General features: G+C 43.1%; 1 protein-coding gene across 1 annotated transcript in view; it reads left to right on the top strand.

Moving 5' to 3' along the window:
• The first annotated feature begins 7889 nt into the window (after positions 1–7889).
• Positions 7890–13227, top strand: part of TRIQK (triple QxxK/R motif containing) — a 66986-nt gene continuing 61648 nt past the window's right edge. Inside the window, exon 1 of the mRNA XM_074145457.1 lies at positions 7890–7977. The gene's annotated coding sequence lies outside the window, so the exon portion shown is untranslated. The remainder of the gene's footprint in view (positions 7978–13227) is intronic.

Raw genomic sequence — 13227 nt, 5'->3', positions numbered from 1 at the left:
TCTCGCCCAAACTGCTCCCAAGCACGGTTCAAGACTCCTGAAGCACGAGTCATCATCCACCAGGAATGGTTACTAACAGAAAGCCTGTTTGTGGCCATGCTGTTCTAGAAGGTTAGAAGGAATATAATATTATGGGTATGTGCCATGAGCTCAGCATCAAAGAACAGTTCTGGGTAAACCTAACGTACAAGTATGTTTAGGAGATGAAAGGAAGACTAGGGAAAATGTGGACCCATTGCTCAATGAGATGGGGGCCCTGGCTGCACAGGACATGGTAAAGGCTGAGGTACTGAAGGCCTTGTTTGCCTCAGTCTTTACTAGCAGGATAGGCCCTCATGAATCCCAGGTCCCAAAGACCTGGGACAAAGGCTGGAGCAGGGAATATGAACCCTTGGTAGAAGAGGATTGTTCAGGGAATACTTAAGTAAACTGGACATATATATGTCCATGGGCCCTGATGGGAAGCACCCATGAGTGCTGAGGAAGATGTCATTGCAAGGCCACTCTCAATAATCTTTGATTAACCATGGTCACTGGGAGAAGTGCCTCCAGATTTGAGGAAAGCAAATATCATTCCTATCTTCAAGGAGGACAAGAAGGAAGATCCAGGGAACTACAGGCCAGTCAGCCTCACCTTGATCCCTGGGGAGGTGATGGAGCAGCTAATCCTGGAAAGCATTTCCAGGCACAATAGCAACAGGAAAATCACCAGGAATAGTCAGCATGGCTTCACCAAGGGGCATCCCAACTTGATAAACCGCTACAGTGAAATGACTGGCCTCGTAGGCAAAGGGAGAGCAGTGGATATTGTCTCCTGGACTTCAGTAGGGGCTTCGACACATCTCCCGTAAGATCCTCATAGACAAGCTGTTGATGTATGGGCTGGATGAGCAGTGAGGTGGATTGAAAACTGGTTGAATGACTGGGCCCAGAGTGTGGTGATCAGCAGCACAAAGTCTAGTTGGAGGCCAGTAACTAGCTGTGTACCCCAGCGATCAATACCAGGTCCATTCCTCTTTAACATCATCATTAATGATCTGGATAATGATAATGGGGCACAGTGTACCCTCAGTAAGTTTACTGATGAAAGTGTTATTGTCCATCATTTGTACGGACAGTTATTTTTCCCATGGTGCATGTGTAGCTCTTGTTGCTGGATTTCATCAGCCATTTTAAAATGCAGTCCCTGAATATCATTGGGTGTTTCTGCTAATCTTTGAATTTTTTGTTTTAATTTTGCTTTAAATTTTGTTGCTTTATTACTGAGTCACTTAGGACTGTATTGAACAGCATTGATCCCAGACAGTTTATTGTGAATATGCCACGGTTAAACCACGACACACCACTATCACATTGGTACAAAAAGAGCTATTATTTCTATTTACTTTATTCTAGGCTTTAAACAAGAGAAGTAACTTTCCTTTTTTCCCATAGAAACTCAGCTGTTGTGGCTATCCAGTTACAATATTTTGACCAGTCATCTTTAGCCACATTTTTAGGCGATTCTTTCAAACAACTCTAATAGATACACGAGGTGTGACCCTCATCTACAAAAATTATGGGGTATCTGCCTCCATATGTCACATCCATCCAGTTCTATTTGCTATTGTAGTTTCAACCATTTTCCTTGGTAGAGAAGCCAGATGTGCTGGTCTGTAGTTTCCAAGCTGCTTTTTGTGCCTTACTTCCCCATCTATAGAACTGTGATGCTGCTGCCCCTTTATCTTATAGGCCTGCAATGTAGTTTAATTAAGTTTTGCTTCTGAATCACTCAAATATGAGTGATATTAATAACTACAAGGCATTTAAACTATTGAGAGAAGTCTACTAAGTAGCAAATAAAAAAGGGACACCACACAATAAACAGCAATAAGAAATAAAATACTGAACTACCTATAATTGATAGTGTGCTGAGCAGAAGCATGGAGTGTAAAGCTGAAAGGGATGATTACCATCCCTTAGTTTGCTTTACAGCTTCTCCAAAGCCAGGAGACATCCTCACAGAAAAAGGTCTCTTCTAGGAGGGGAAAAAATAACTATTCAGTAAAACTGGAGAATCCAGTATAATGCTCAGAAAAAGTGTGTGCCTTATTTCTAGTCCCACTTTGTCTAGCTCAAGCTCCCAGCTATTAGCTCTTTACATACATATTTTTTCTAACAGTATATAAAGGTTAAGGAGTTCTTTGTTACCAGATTTTGATTGCTTAAATAGCTTTTCAGAGATGGTGATCAAAGCACCCAGTAAATTTCCACTGCTACATTAAGCAGACTGAGGTTTATGAGGCTGGGGTCTTACAGAGTCCCTTTGGCTGGATATGCAAAGGGACTTAGGCATCTAACTGCTGCTTTAGGTGACATTCACATCAAAATAAAGTCCAACACTTAGTTGTCCCTTAGTTACTACACTCTCGGAGTGTTGCTGCATCATCATGCCAGTTTCATTTGGTCTGGTGGCACTTCTCAGATCACACTTTACACAAAGTTTTCCAAGGACAGGTCTCCATGGAGAAGAAATTCTGTTTTACCTTGAAGTCCAGAGGCAAGAGTATTCACCTCATGGGAATTGTTTTCAATCCCTCTTTCTACTTGATTCAAAATACAGCCTAGATTTCAGATCCTACACTTGCTAGGAGAGGGCCCTCAGGATTCTGCTGTTGGGTAATTGGGTGTACGAGGAAAAGCTCTGTTTTTCCTACTGATGTGTTCAACTCTGTACTAGCTAATGCAGTAGCAGTATAGAAAGGGGGACAGGGCATAATTCAGATAAGGCACACATCTGGGATGGGAAAGAAGTAAGCTAAAGTCCAGACTTAATGGAATATTTTATTATTCGTACAAAATGGAGGCGACTTCTGAGGGAAACTGAGGAGAACTGCATCAACCTAGTAATTTGGGGTACTATCCTGCCACGTGGAGAACCTGGTTCCCAAACCATATTACAAATTATAAAATTGTAAATAGGTTTTTGTTTCCTGGATGACCACACTAATATTTGGAGGCAGAGCATTTCTTTGGTTAATTTTGGCATGGCAAATCCCACATTCCTTCTCGGAAGTTAAGCTTCTTTTTTTTGATGCTGTAGTAGATACCTATTACGTTGATACTTAACAGGTTCGCTTTTTCAAAAAAATGACCAAACCAGCATCACAGTAATTTTCAAAATATGTGATTTTTCCCAATATGAAGTATTGTAATTACCTAATTAAATCGGTAAATATGAAAATCCTCTCCCACAACTCAGACAGCAGTTGTTCAGGTGCAAGAACTGTATGTATTACCTAGCATATTTCCAAGGACTGTGTTAGATAAAACATCATGTTATTAATCTTCATTTGAAATCAGGACACGCACATACATATATAAAACTATTATTGAGGTGTGTGGGGAAGTTAGTGTCCAAATTCAGATCATAAGAACAGACAATCTCTACCGTACAGGAAATCTGTTAATATTGTAGAGTACAAATAAGGGTGTGTTTTTTTTTTTATTCTGCAGGGTCCCCAAACAAATCACAGCTTACCTCTGTCTTGTAACAGGGACTGTTCCAAGGCACTTTGAAGTTTCCAACTGACTCAACAGATCGGGCCCTAAAGTAGTAAAACCTTTGTTGAATGTTTATAGATAACCACTTAGTCAGTGCTGGCTTAAGAAAAGAATAAGGAAATAAATTAAATGCATCTTCCAGTGACATAAGCCTCATGAAGAATTAACTAGGATAAGCACTTATTCTAGTTGGTGCACTGTCGATCTGAACAATGCAGACAAAAATAATAATTAAAACATAGCTTCATGCTGAGATGAAACTTTCAAGAGTCTCTACTGTGTTAAGCTTATGATTTTTCTGGTTTTGTATTTGCAAGCATAATTATGTCCCAGAGGCAACAGGAGCTAGTGCTTGTCAGTCCCCATTTCCCCCTCCGATAGGAGATTAATTTCTTTACACAGAAATCCAAAAGTTGATGCCAGAGCAATAATAATAATGTAAACAAGTCTTTTATTCTTTTAATCTGGAATGCATAATTTAATGGCATAGTTGTATAAATAATGAAAATACCACATCTACTTTAGACAATTAAGGGTAAACTGAAGGTAACGTTTAATGTAGTATTGATTGACTGTATCAACAAAATGACGGCGGACATCTGTATGGATGATAGCAGTTAGGAAAATGCTACCAAGTCTATCAATACAGATTAAGTAGGGGTGGGATGGAGCAGACTTGATGGCTCAGAGTACTGGTAATGGAATAGGGAGCCCTCCACCCCCAGCACACTGACTCGAGCCAGCCTAGGTCAGCCTGTGACTGAAAGTCATTACCATCAGATGGCTCTTCAGCGAAATGAGTTTGTCCTAATGGCAGGCTGTCTGTGTCACCAAATGCACCATCTATCATGACTGACATGGCGGTGAGATTTTCAGCTGGAAGGCTGGAAGGAGAGAGGGTGGGCTCGGCATCCCTTCTACCCCCGCAGGGAACAGGGGTAAGGACAGCTATCCGGAGCTGCTCTGCTACAGCCGACGCTGCAGAGGTTTTAGGAACATCTGATTTTAGGGACCGTGGTGCTAAACACTGAAGTAAGAGCAAGAGGAATGTACCTGTGCTGAAGAGATTGCAATTGAAATGTAAGACATGACATGAACTAAGGGGCAGAAACGGTAAATACAGGAGAAGCCTGACTGGAGCACACCAGTGGCCTCAAGTTACAGCACGTAACTCTGCTCTGCTGGTGGTTTTGGTTGGATTTGAGAGGAACATAGTTACGTGGGGGAAAGCGCAACAGGGTTTGTTAACACACAAAAAAGGAGAAAAAAAGCACAGTGGAAGCCAGAATCCTAGGTTAGTCAGAGGGGAGAAGCAACACATTAAAGCTAAGTGAAAACAAGACAGGAATAAGGGATTTCAAAATGAAAGCAAAGTGTAGACATGGGAGACTCTGGAGAGATGCAAAGTGGGGAGTGACATGGACAAAGGGATGAGCTGAGGGGATTACTCCTTTCAGCAGCAGTTCTGGTTGGATACGAGCAGAGCAGAACTGCATCTGTCAAAGCCACCAGAAATGACATTGTTAGGAAGTGACAGGCACATAAAGAGAGTTTTAGTTTCGTGGTCGGATGGGGAATACTGTACCTTTTAGAAGTTCTGGAGGAAGGTATTACCTGACAGATTTAATGATAGCCTGAATAATAACACCAATTAAATAGCTGTTTTATTGGCAACATTCAGTCTACAGCCCTGGGTGAGACATGGGACAGAACTCTTACTCATAGTAATGGCAAAATGAATGGAACAAAAATAAATAAGAACATTCTTTCACATCTTTGAGCTTAACCTGGTGGTTAGACACACACGAGAAGACATCAGGTTAGACAGCAGACAAATTGTTGTATTTGGGGGAGTTAGTTTTCTGTATGTTAATTTAATCTGTGTTGTCAACTTGGAACAAAGATGTTGAGCATCATTTTCCAAACTTTTATCTACTGAACTCTAAAAGCTCAGGGACTGCTTCTAGGAGCTCTACAAAAGATAAATATGAAAAGGAAGCCTATTTTCAGTAGGCTTAACTTTATGATTAAGTTAAAAACCATTACATAGAAGGAGAGCAAGAAGGGACAGATTCTGGTCAAAGTGTCAGAATAAGCTGAAGATCTTGAGAAGAAATGAAAAGTAGGAAGAAAACCAGGAAAAGGCAGTCATCGAAAACAATGGCCGATACATTTGCTTCAAAATTTTTGTGAAATAAGACCATGTAAGTCTAAAAAACATTTTGGATTTTTAAATTCACCTCCTCAAGGGATACGGCACCAAACTGATGGGTGTGGCAAGACCAATAAAATATTCCTCTCTGACTGATAGAGGTACACATTTCAGTTACGGTTACATATTTAGTAATTATGTGCCTTGTGTGTTTATACCTGCAAGAGACCCATTATAAATATCCTATGGCACATATACTTCACCCAGGCTGCTGCTTAACCCACAAAACACAGCAAGCTGGTCAGCAGTACTTTCTACCCTCTGTCAGCTGCTCTCCTGACCATTCCGCCAATACGCCTGCCTTCTCTGCAGAAGAAACCTCGCAACGGGAAACAAGCTTTTTTTTTTTTTTTTCTTTCCCCATAAAAGAATTCCTATAAAGAATGAAGAAATTAAAGATAGTAGAACTAAAAACGGTGAAAATTCCTCAGTGGTTGTAGAGCTCCTTTTCATTAAGTCATAATTCCTTATGACTTCTTCTTTATGGATTCAGTATCAAGGCTGTTGGGCATACCCAGGTTTATTACTTGGAATAATTTGGTGGTGAAATGAATATCATGATTAGGTGAACTTAGGTGAAACTGAACTAGGACTAAATGTATTTTGCTACTAGGACTCACAAGGACAAACTCCTCAGCAGTAGTTCAGATAACGCAAAATCATGTAGCTGGATACACCAACTGTGATATTCCTTCATGTTAATTTATTTTGGTTGTGATTACACAGTCAAAAATCATGTGTAACAGCTGTTTGAATGAGATTGCTGGTTTGCACATAATACTATATTCAAATGTCCATGAGCATAATCATGAATTGGGTTTAACTGAAGCACACTAAAATAATTAAGGAATCAAATTATTAAAAACTGGAACCATAGAATCACAAAATGGTTTAGGTCGGAAGGGACCTTAAAAATCACCTAGGTTCAACCTCCCTGCCATGGGCAGGGACACCTCCCACTAGGCCAGGTTGCTATATTTTACAGATGCATGGTTCTCGTCTTACCATTAAGAGTATGAATGAATATTGTTGAAAATTCTGAACATGCAGAAGTTAGAAAAATCAGAACTGGTGCCCAGAGTAGATGTAACACCCCCTGTCCCACGGGGGACAAGATACCCCAGTAAGAAAACATAAGGTTGTGTCCAGCGAGCTGCCATGTCCGGAGCAACTAAATACTCTTAGTGTACGATTTCTTGGCAGAAAAGGTACAAAAAAAGCTTTGTGTCTCATCAGTTGAAATCAGGATTGGCTGTATTTCTCAGAGAGCTGTTTCATTTCAGCCATCCATTAAGCTTGCTACAGAAACGACTGGAGAAAACCCTGCGGTTTGCTACGCACGCCAGGCAGAAACTCCGATTAATCAACTTTCCTGTAGGCTCATTCCCCACTCTGTATGCCTGTCATCGAGAAAGATGGGAAAGTTCAGCTTGGGTACGGTTTTCACCTCCTGAGTTGCAGAGGTAAACAAACGCAAATATTTCTTTTTCGTGTATCTTTCCTTACAGGGGAGTGTTACACTCGGTTATCAGCTGCCATTTTGCAGGAGGCAAAGCATGCACTTGCAATACTAATCAGTAAGCTGTTCCCAGAGAGAGTGGCTTAGTTCTTGCACCCAAGTGAATGACTTCTCTGTTGCGGAGAACCTGGCATCCTCTCAAGGTGGTGAAAAACTACCTGACAGGGTTAGTGATTTCCCATAAGTATATTGTTAGGATCTTAAATGTAAGTTCCCTCACGAGTCGGCTTGTGATGATGTGAAAGTGGCTAATTGCTTTTCGTTCTACGTGTCTGGAGCAACTACTCTGACACAGGTAGGCAAAAGAGTGGTAAAAACAGCACGGATGGTGTGAAGGGGGGATGCTGAAGCACTCCACCACTGAACCTCCAGTCACCCCCAAAGCATCTCCCCTGGCGATCCCTGCGGCACACCCACCCGAGAAGCGCGGGCAGCGGGGCCGCCGGCAGGCGACGGCCGAAGCAGTCGCTGCCCGAGGGGCTTCTCCGAGGCACCTGCGGGAGCGGCGGGAGGGCGGCGGCCGGGGCAGCCCCCACCCCGGCGGGCCGGGCGTCCCGGCCCCGTTGCAGGCCGCGGCCCTACGGGGCGGGCGGGAGCGGGAGGCGGGGCGGGGGGGACCGCTCGGGCAGGAGGCGGCGGCGGCACAGGAAGTCTCCCCGCCGAGACAGGAGAGAGGAGGCGGAGCTCCGCCGCTCGGCCCCAGGTACCGCGCCGCTTCTCGGGGTGGGCGAGGGGCCGCGGGCGCCGGGGCCGGCCCGCATAGCCAGGCCTGCGGTTGTCACGGCAACCGCCCCCCCCCCCCCCGCGGGGGGGTGGCGGGGGCGTGGCGGGGGCGCGCTGCCCCGCCGCTCTTCCGGCGCCGCCATTGGCCTGCGGGCAGGCAGCGTCCGCCCTGGCGGTGCGCTCGGCCGGCCACTGTCCGCCGCGGGCCCCCGCTGCCATTGGCCGGGAGAAAGCGCTCGCCTCCGCGATTGGCCGGAGCGCGCTGCCAATCGGGGCGGTGCCGCCGGCGGCCGGGTGCCGCCCTCGGGAGGTGGGCTGAGGGTCTGGCAGGGGTCAGCGGTCACCGCCGCGGCCATTTTGGGTATGGGCGGGAAAAGCCTCCTCTCTCTCTTCCCGCCCGGCGGTGAGCTCTGCCCGAGGCGAGAGCTGGCGGACCCCCTCAGGGCCGGGGCTGGCCGTGCCACCTCATCCAGCCCCTAACGCTCCTCGGCTGCCTGGCCTGTTTCCCCCGTGCCCGCAGCGGCTGGTGCCAGGCTGGGTTCTTTGCCAGGCTGTCACTAGCCGAACTGGAGGGAAATAAACCCCTTACCAGGGGGTCTCTTGGGTGAGGGCTGTGTTTGAGGCTTGGCCCGGGGGGCTGTTGGGCTGGCTGAGCTGAGAGGAGCCTGTGATGCCTCCCTGTGAGGACACCCCATGGTTTTCCCCCCACGAGCTCAACTCCTCACGTGCTGCCCACCAGCCATCATAGTGTGTGGCTGTGGGGGTGGGTGTGTGGAACCCCGTCTCTGTGAGGTTTCCGGGTGTCTGGGAGCTGGACAAACAGCTGCTCTGTGTGTGTGTGAATGTAGGCTGACCCCCCACGCACAGTAAGACCAGTACGTGTTTGAGCTGCTGCACGTGCGGTGTGTAATGGGGCTGTATGTGGTGTGTAGTAAATCTGATACAACCCGGACTTGTTGAGCTGGCAGTGTTTACCTTGCAGGTGTGATGTGTTCTGGACATTGGACTCCTTTGTGTTTTCTTCTGCAGAGTCCGCTGGTCAGGCTTATGCTCAGAAAATCCTGGGCAGAAATACAGGAGCCGCAACATTTCTAAATATGAAGTGTTGGCAGGGATTTCTGCCAGCGTATTCGTGTGGCTCTCAAACTGCTCCGCCTTACGTCAGCCTACATAGTTATGCGGGCAGAGCATAGTACCAGAAAGCCCCTTTAAAAGAGCTTGTGGTATAACTGGGCTGTATGTTTGGCACGCACATTCACTCATGGTAATTCAGTTACATGTCACATAGGGCTTAAGATCTTTGCTGTTGGGGACCGGGCTCATTCCTAAAGAGCTAATCAGAATGGAACGGTACCTCTTAATGAAGACGTGTTGACTTTCTTCCAGCCTTCGCTACTGATGTGTGACTTCCATAGTGGAAAACTGTAGAAAGTGATGTTTAAGAGATACACAAAAATCTACAAGTACGGTGAAAATAGAACCATTTCTTAAGTAGTGCTATTTGGCACATCTTCCTTGGCTGAATCACTTCACCTCTTGGTACAAAACGGGCTAGGGGCAAACTTTGTTGTTCAGAAAATAAGTTGTCAGCTCACTAAGGAAAAATTGGCAGATGCTTTTGTTGGCATGATTATCTTTGATCATGAATTAGTACAACTTACCCTTTTAGGGCTTGTTTTCTGTCTTCATGGAAGCTGTGAAAATGTAAACCTACTTCAGGTCAGTACTCTAAGTGTGAACATGGAGAAAGTAGTGTTGACTTTGAAATGAATTAATCGCAGCAATACAAACAGTTGACACATTTGTTTTACGAAAGGGCAATTGCTCGCTTTTTTCTGTTGTTCTTTCTTCAACCTGTAAAATCTTTTTGTAATTTATTACTTTATAATTTATAATTGTATAATTTATGTATAGTCTTCTAGCTGAACCTGTTTGAGTAGATGAGGCCAAGTAGATGACCTCAAAGAGGTCCCTTCCAACATCAACAATCCTGCAATTCTGTGAATTTGATTTGTTAATTTAACCAAGTAGAGATTACAACAATGTTCTACAATTAACTTCTCAGTCTGTCTAAAACAGAATTTTGTATCTGCAAAAGCAATATAGAAAATACTCAGTTGTTCCAACACAGATTTAGGAGCTCTTCAACTATCAAGGTTTTGAAAGATTATTTCAAATTAAATGACTAAACCAGAGATTCCTGTTAGCATTGGTAAAACTCCACTTACAATTAACTTTTAAGTTTTGTGTTGATATACATGCAAACACATATATGTATTTCTATTAAGTTCCATGAAAACAGGACTATCTGTTCCATTTCAGATGAAAGCAGCTGAGTTCCTGAATTCAATTAATGCATCACATACAATGAACAGGATTTTTCCATACATCTTTCCTTAAAAACAGACAGTAGCAAAAGGTCATATGCAACAAGATACATCCTTTCTTTGTAAAATGAAGAATAAAGGCAGTACTTTTATGACTGTGCGTTTTTTTTATTATTTTGTTTTCATAAACTTGAACTATACAGAGTAAGTTTATATGCATTGGAAGATTCTACATGCACTTCTGCCAGCTCCCTAACTTCATAGCTCTTGCCATTACACTGCAGCCTCTTCAGAAAAGAAAGCCAGTTTGTATGTGAGTTTTATAGCAGGTACTCCCTATTGGTCATAAATCCAGAATGAACACTTGTCATGTAAGCTAATATATTAACCTGTGATACTGCCCAGTATATATCTAGCATCCACCTCGTTCAAATATTTCAGCCAAATCCTGCAGCCTGGTCTTAAAGGACAACTTAAACTCAGTCTATTTTATGGCAGTAGCTCCAGGAAACATCCAATTTTAGTAGACTATACCTAGAAAACATCTTGATGAGGGTTGGGGTTTTTTTTTGCAGTGTAATTAAGACATTTTGCTTGGATTTTTCTGTGAAATTTGTTTCTTGATACCATAAATTAGTTTTTGTTTCTTACATAGTTTTAAAAATCTGTCAAAGAAACCAAATACCATCAAGATTAGTTGCAGTTAATCACAGTTGGAGTTTTAGAGTTTCCATGAGATTTTTCTCATAACTAGGAAGGTCTTGGGTTTGTTTTCCTTTGGGATATTTCCATATTAATCTGAATTTTTCATTAGGCGAGACAAGCTGTGAATTATAGACAAGGATAGGATAGTTTGGAAAGTCTTTATATGCGGCTAAAGCAGGCTAATGTTACAAAATGGGGTCACATGCTAAAAAACCTAAACCAGTTTAATATCATCTTGGAGAGATGAGTCACTCTATTAAGTAGTTATTCTTCGTGAGTAAATTGTTATGCTTATCTCTTCATAGAATCATAGAATGGTTAGAGTTGGAAGGGACCTTAAAGATCATCGAGTTCCAACCCCCCTGCCATGGGCAGGGACACCTCCACTAGAGCAGGTTGCTCAAAGCCCCATCCAGCCTGGCCTTAAACACCTCCAGGGATGGGGCATCCACAGCTTCTCTGGGCAACCTGTTCCAGTGTCTCACCACCCTCACAGTAAAGAATTTCTTCCTAGTATCTAATCTAAATCTCCCCTCTTCCAATTTAAAACCATTACCCCTTGTCCTGTCACTACATTTCCTGCCAAAGAGTCCCTCTCCGGCTCTCCTGTAGGCTCCCTTCAGATATTGGAAGGCTGCTATGAGGTCTCCCCGGAGCCTTCTCTTCTGCAGGCTGAACAACCCCAGCTCTCTCAGTCTGTATGAGATACATAAAGAGAATGAAACATAGATGGTTGTAAGGTGAAGACAAAGAAGCTAATGATTTTCATTTACAGTAGAAGTCTCCCTCAACCCTCCAACCCTCTTGCCGTACTACTGTGGTAACACAGTTACTCCTAGGAAACAGGACTGCAAAAGGATATGTTTTCTGACACAAACTCTGCTTTCAGTTTTTCTGCTCTTGTAGATTTTTTTCATTTGCTTGCAGGTTTACTTTTTATTGAGAAAAAAATGTGAAGAGATTTACAGGATGCATACAAGCCGATCATTTTTTTTTAAATAAAAAATGAAGTGCTTTTCAGTGAATGGCTATCCTCATTTCAAATGAAGTCTGCAATGATTAAATATTAAAATGATCGATAGTTTAAATTAATATAAAAAGTTTTCAGGAGATTATTACAAAGATTAACATTTTTAATGTTTTAATACTTCCATAGTTTATCAATCACAGGCACAGTGAAACTGCTTTTAGTTACCAAGCTGATGATCTCATATATCATTGCAGCGTTATGCACCACATAAACATCATGGTGTCATTGGTTGGTAGAGGAGATGAAGAAACACAATTTATGTTACGGCTCTTTAGTAATAATTTTTAGTCTTTTTGACACACAGAATAAGCAGGTAAGATTTTTTTTTTCCTCTTTGGAAAGAAGATAAGAAAGAAAGTTCCAGAAAAACGGTGGTGTTTGCCATTTAAGAACGAACTCTGTTTTGTGTAATGACAAACAGAGATGGTCACTGGTACTGCTACAGAAGAAGAAAAAGCGCTTGGATGAGTTTTTGCTAGTAGGACTTGCATTAATGCAGCTCTAATATCCCAAAATTATCTGCAGCAGCTTATGATTCCTGATACATTTTTATTCATTAGAATTACACTTGAAGGTCATGGGAAAATGTCAAGGCACCCCAGGTGCTTTTGTATCAGTAGCTGCGCATAGATACCCCTGTAATTCAGTGGGCTGAGTAAACACTTACTCCAGGCATTCTTGACATGGACAGTGCTAATCCCTTTGTTTCCCATTTCTCCTGCATTTTTTAGCAGCGAGGCTAAAAGTCAGTGTTAGCAATTTTAAGTTTGTGCCTCTCTAACCACATACTGCAATGATACAACGGAGCTTTATATAATACTGTTTATTGTGTGCCAGGACTTTTTGCAGTGTTAAATATGATAATTCATATATCAACAAAATATTGCTTATTCATGTGTTGTGATCGTTCTTGGCATTGTCCTTCATCCAGTATGTTTTACCATCAAAAACGAGACAGAATTGGAAAGACCTGGCGTGATGAATTAGCCAACGTAAACCCAGTAGCAAGTGTAAAGAAGGATGGGAGATAGGAGAGGAAGGGTGGAACAGAAATCCAGGAATAGATGTTGAACTGGCAAAGTGAATAAATGCGGAAAGACTGTTCTGACAGCAGAAGCTGACGGTGGAGAAGTCGCTTATACCAGAAAGGGCAAGAATGAGAGAGGGA

This window comes from Numenius arquata, chromosome 3 (genome assembly GCF_964106895.1).
Source record: "Numenius arquata chromosome 3, bNumArq3.hap1.1, whole genome shotgun sequence".
In the NCBI taxonomy this organism is placed as follows: domain Eukaryota; kingdom Metazoa; phylum Chordata; class Aves; order Charadriiformes; family Scolopacidae; genus Numenius; species Numenius arquata.
The sequence above is the reverse complement of the archived record's forward strand: the minus strand, read 5'-3'. Positions and strand labels throughout refer to the sequence as shown.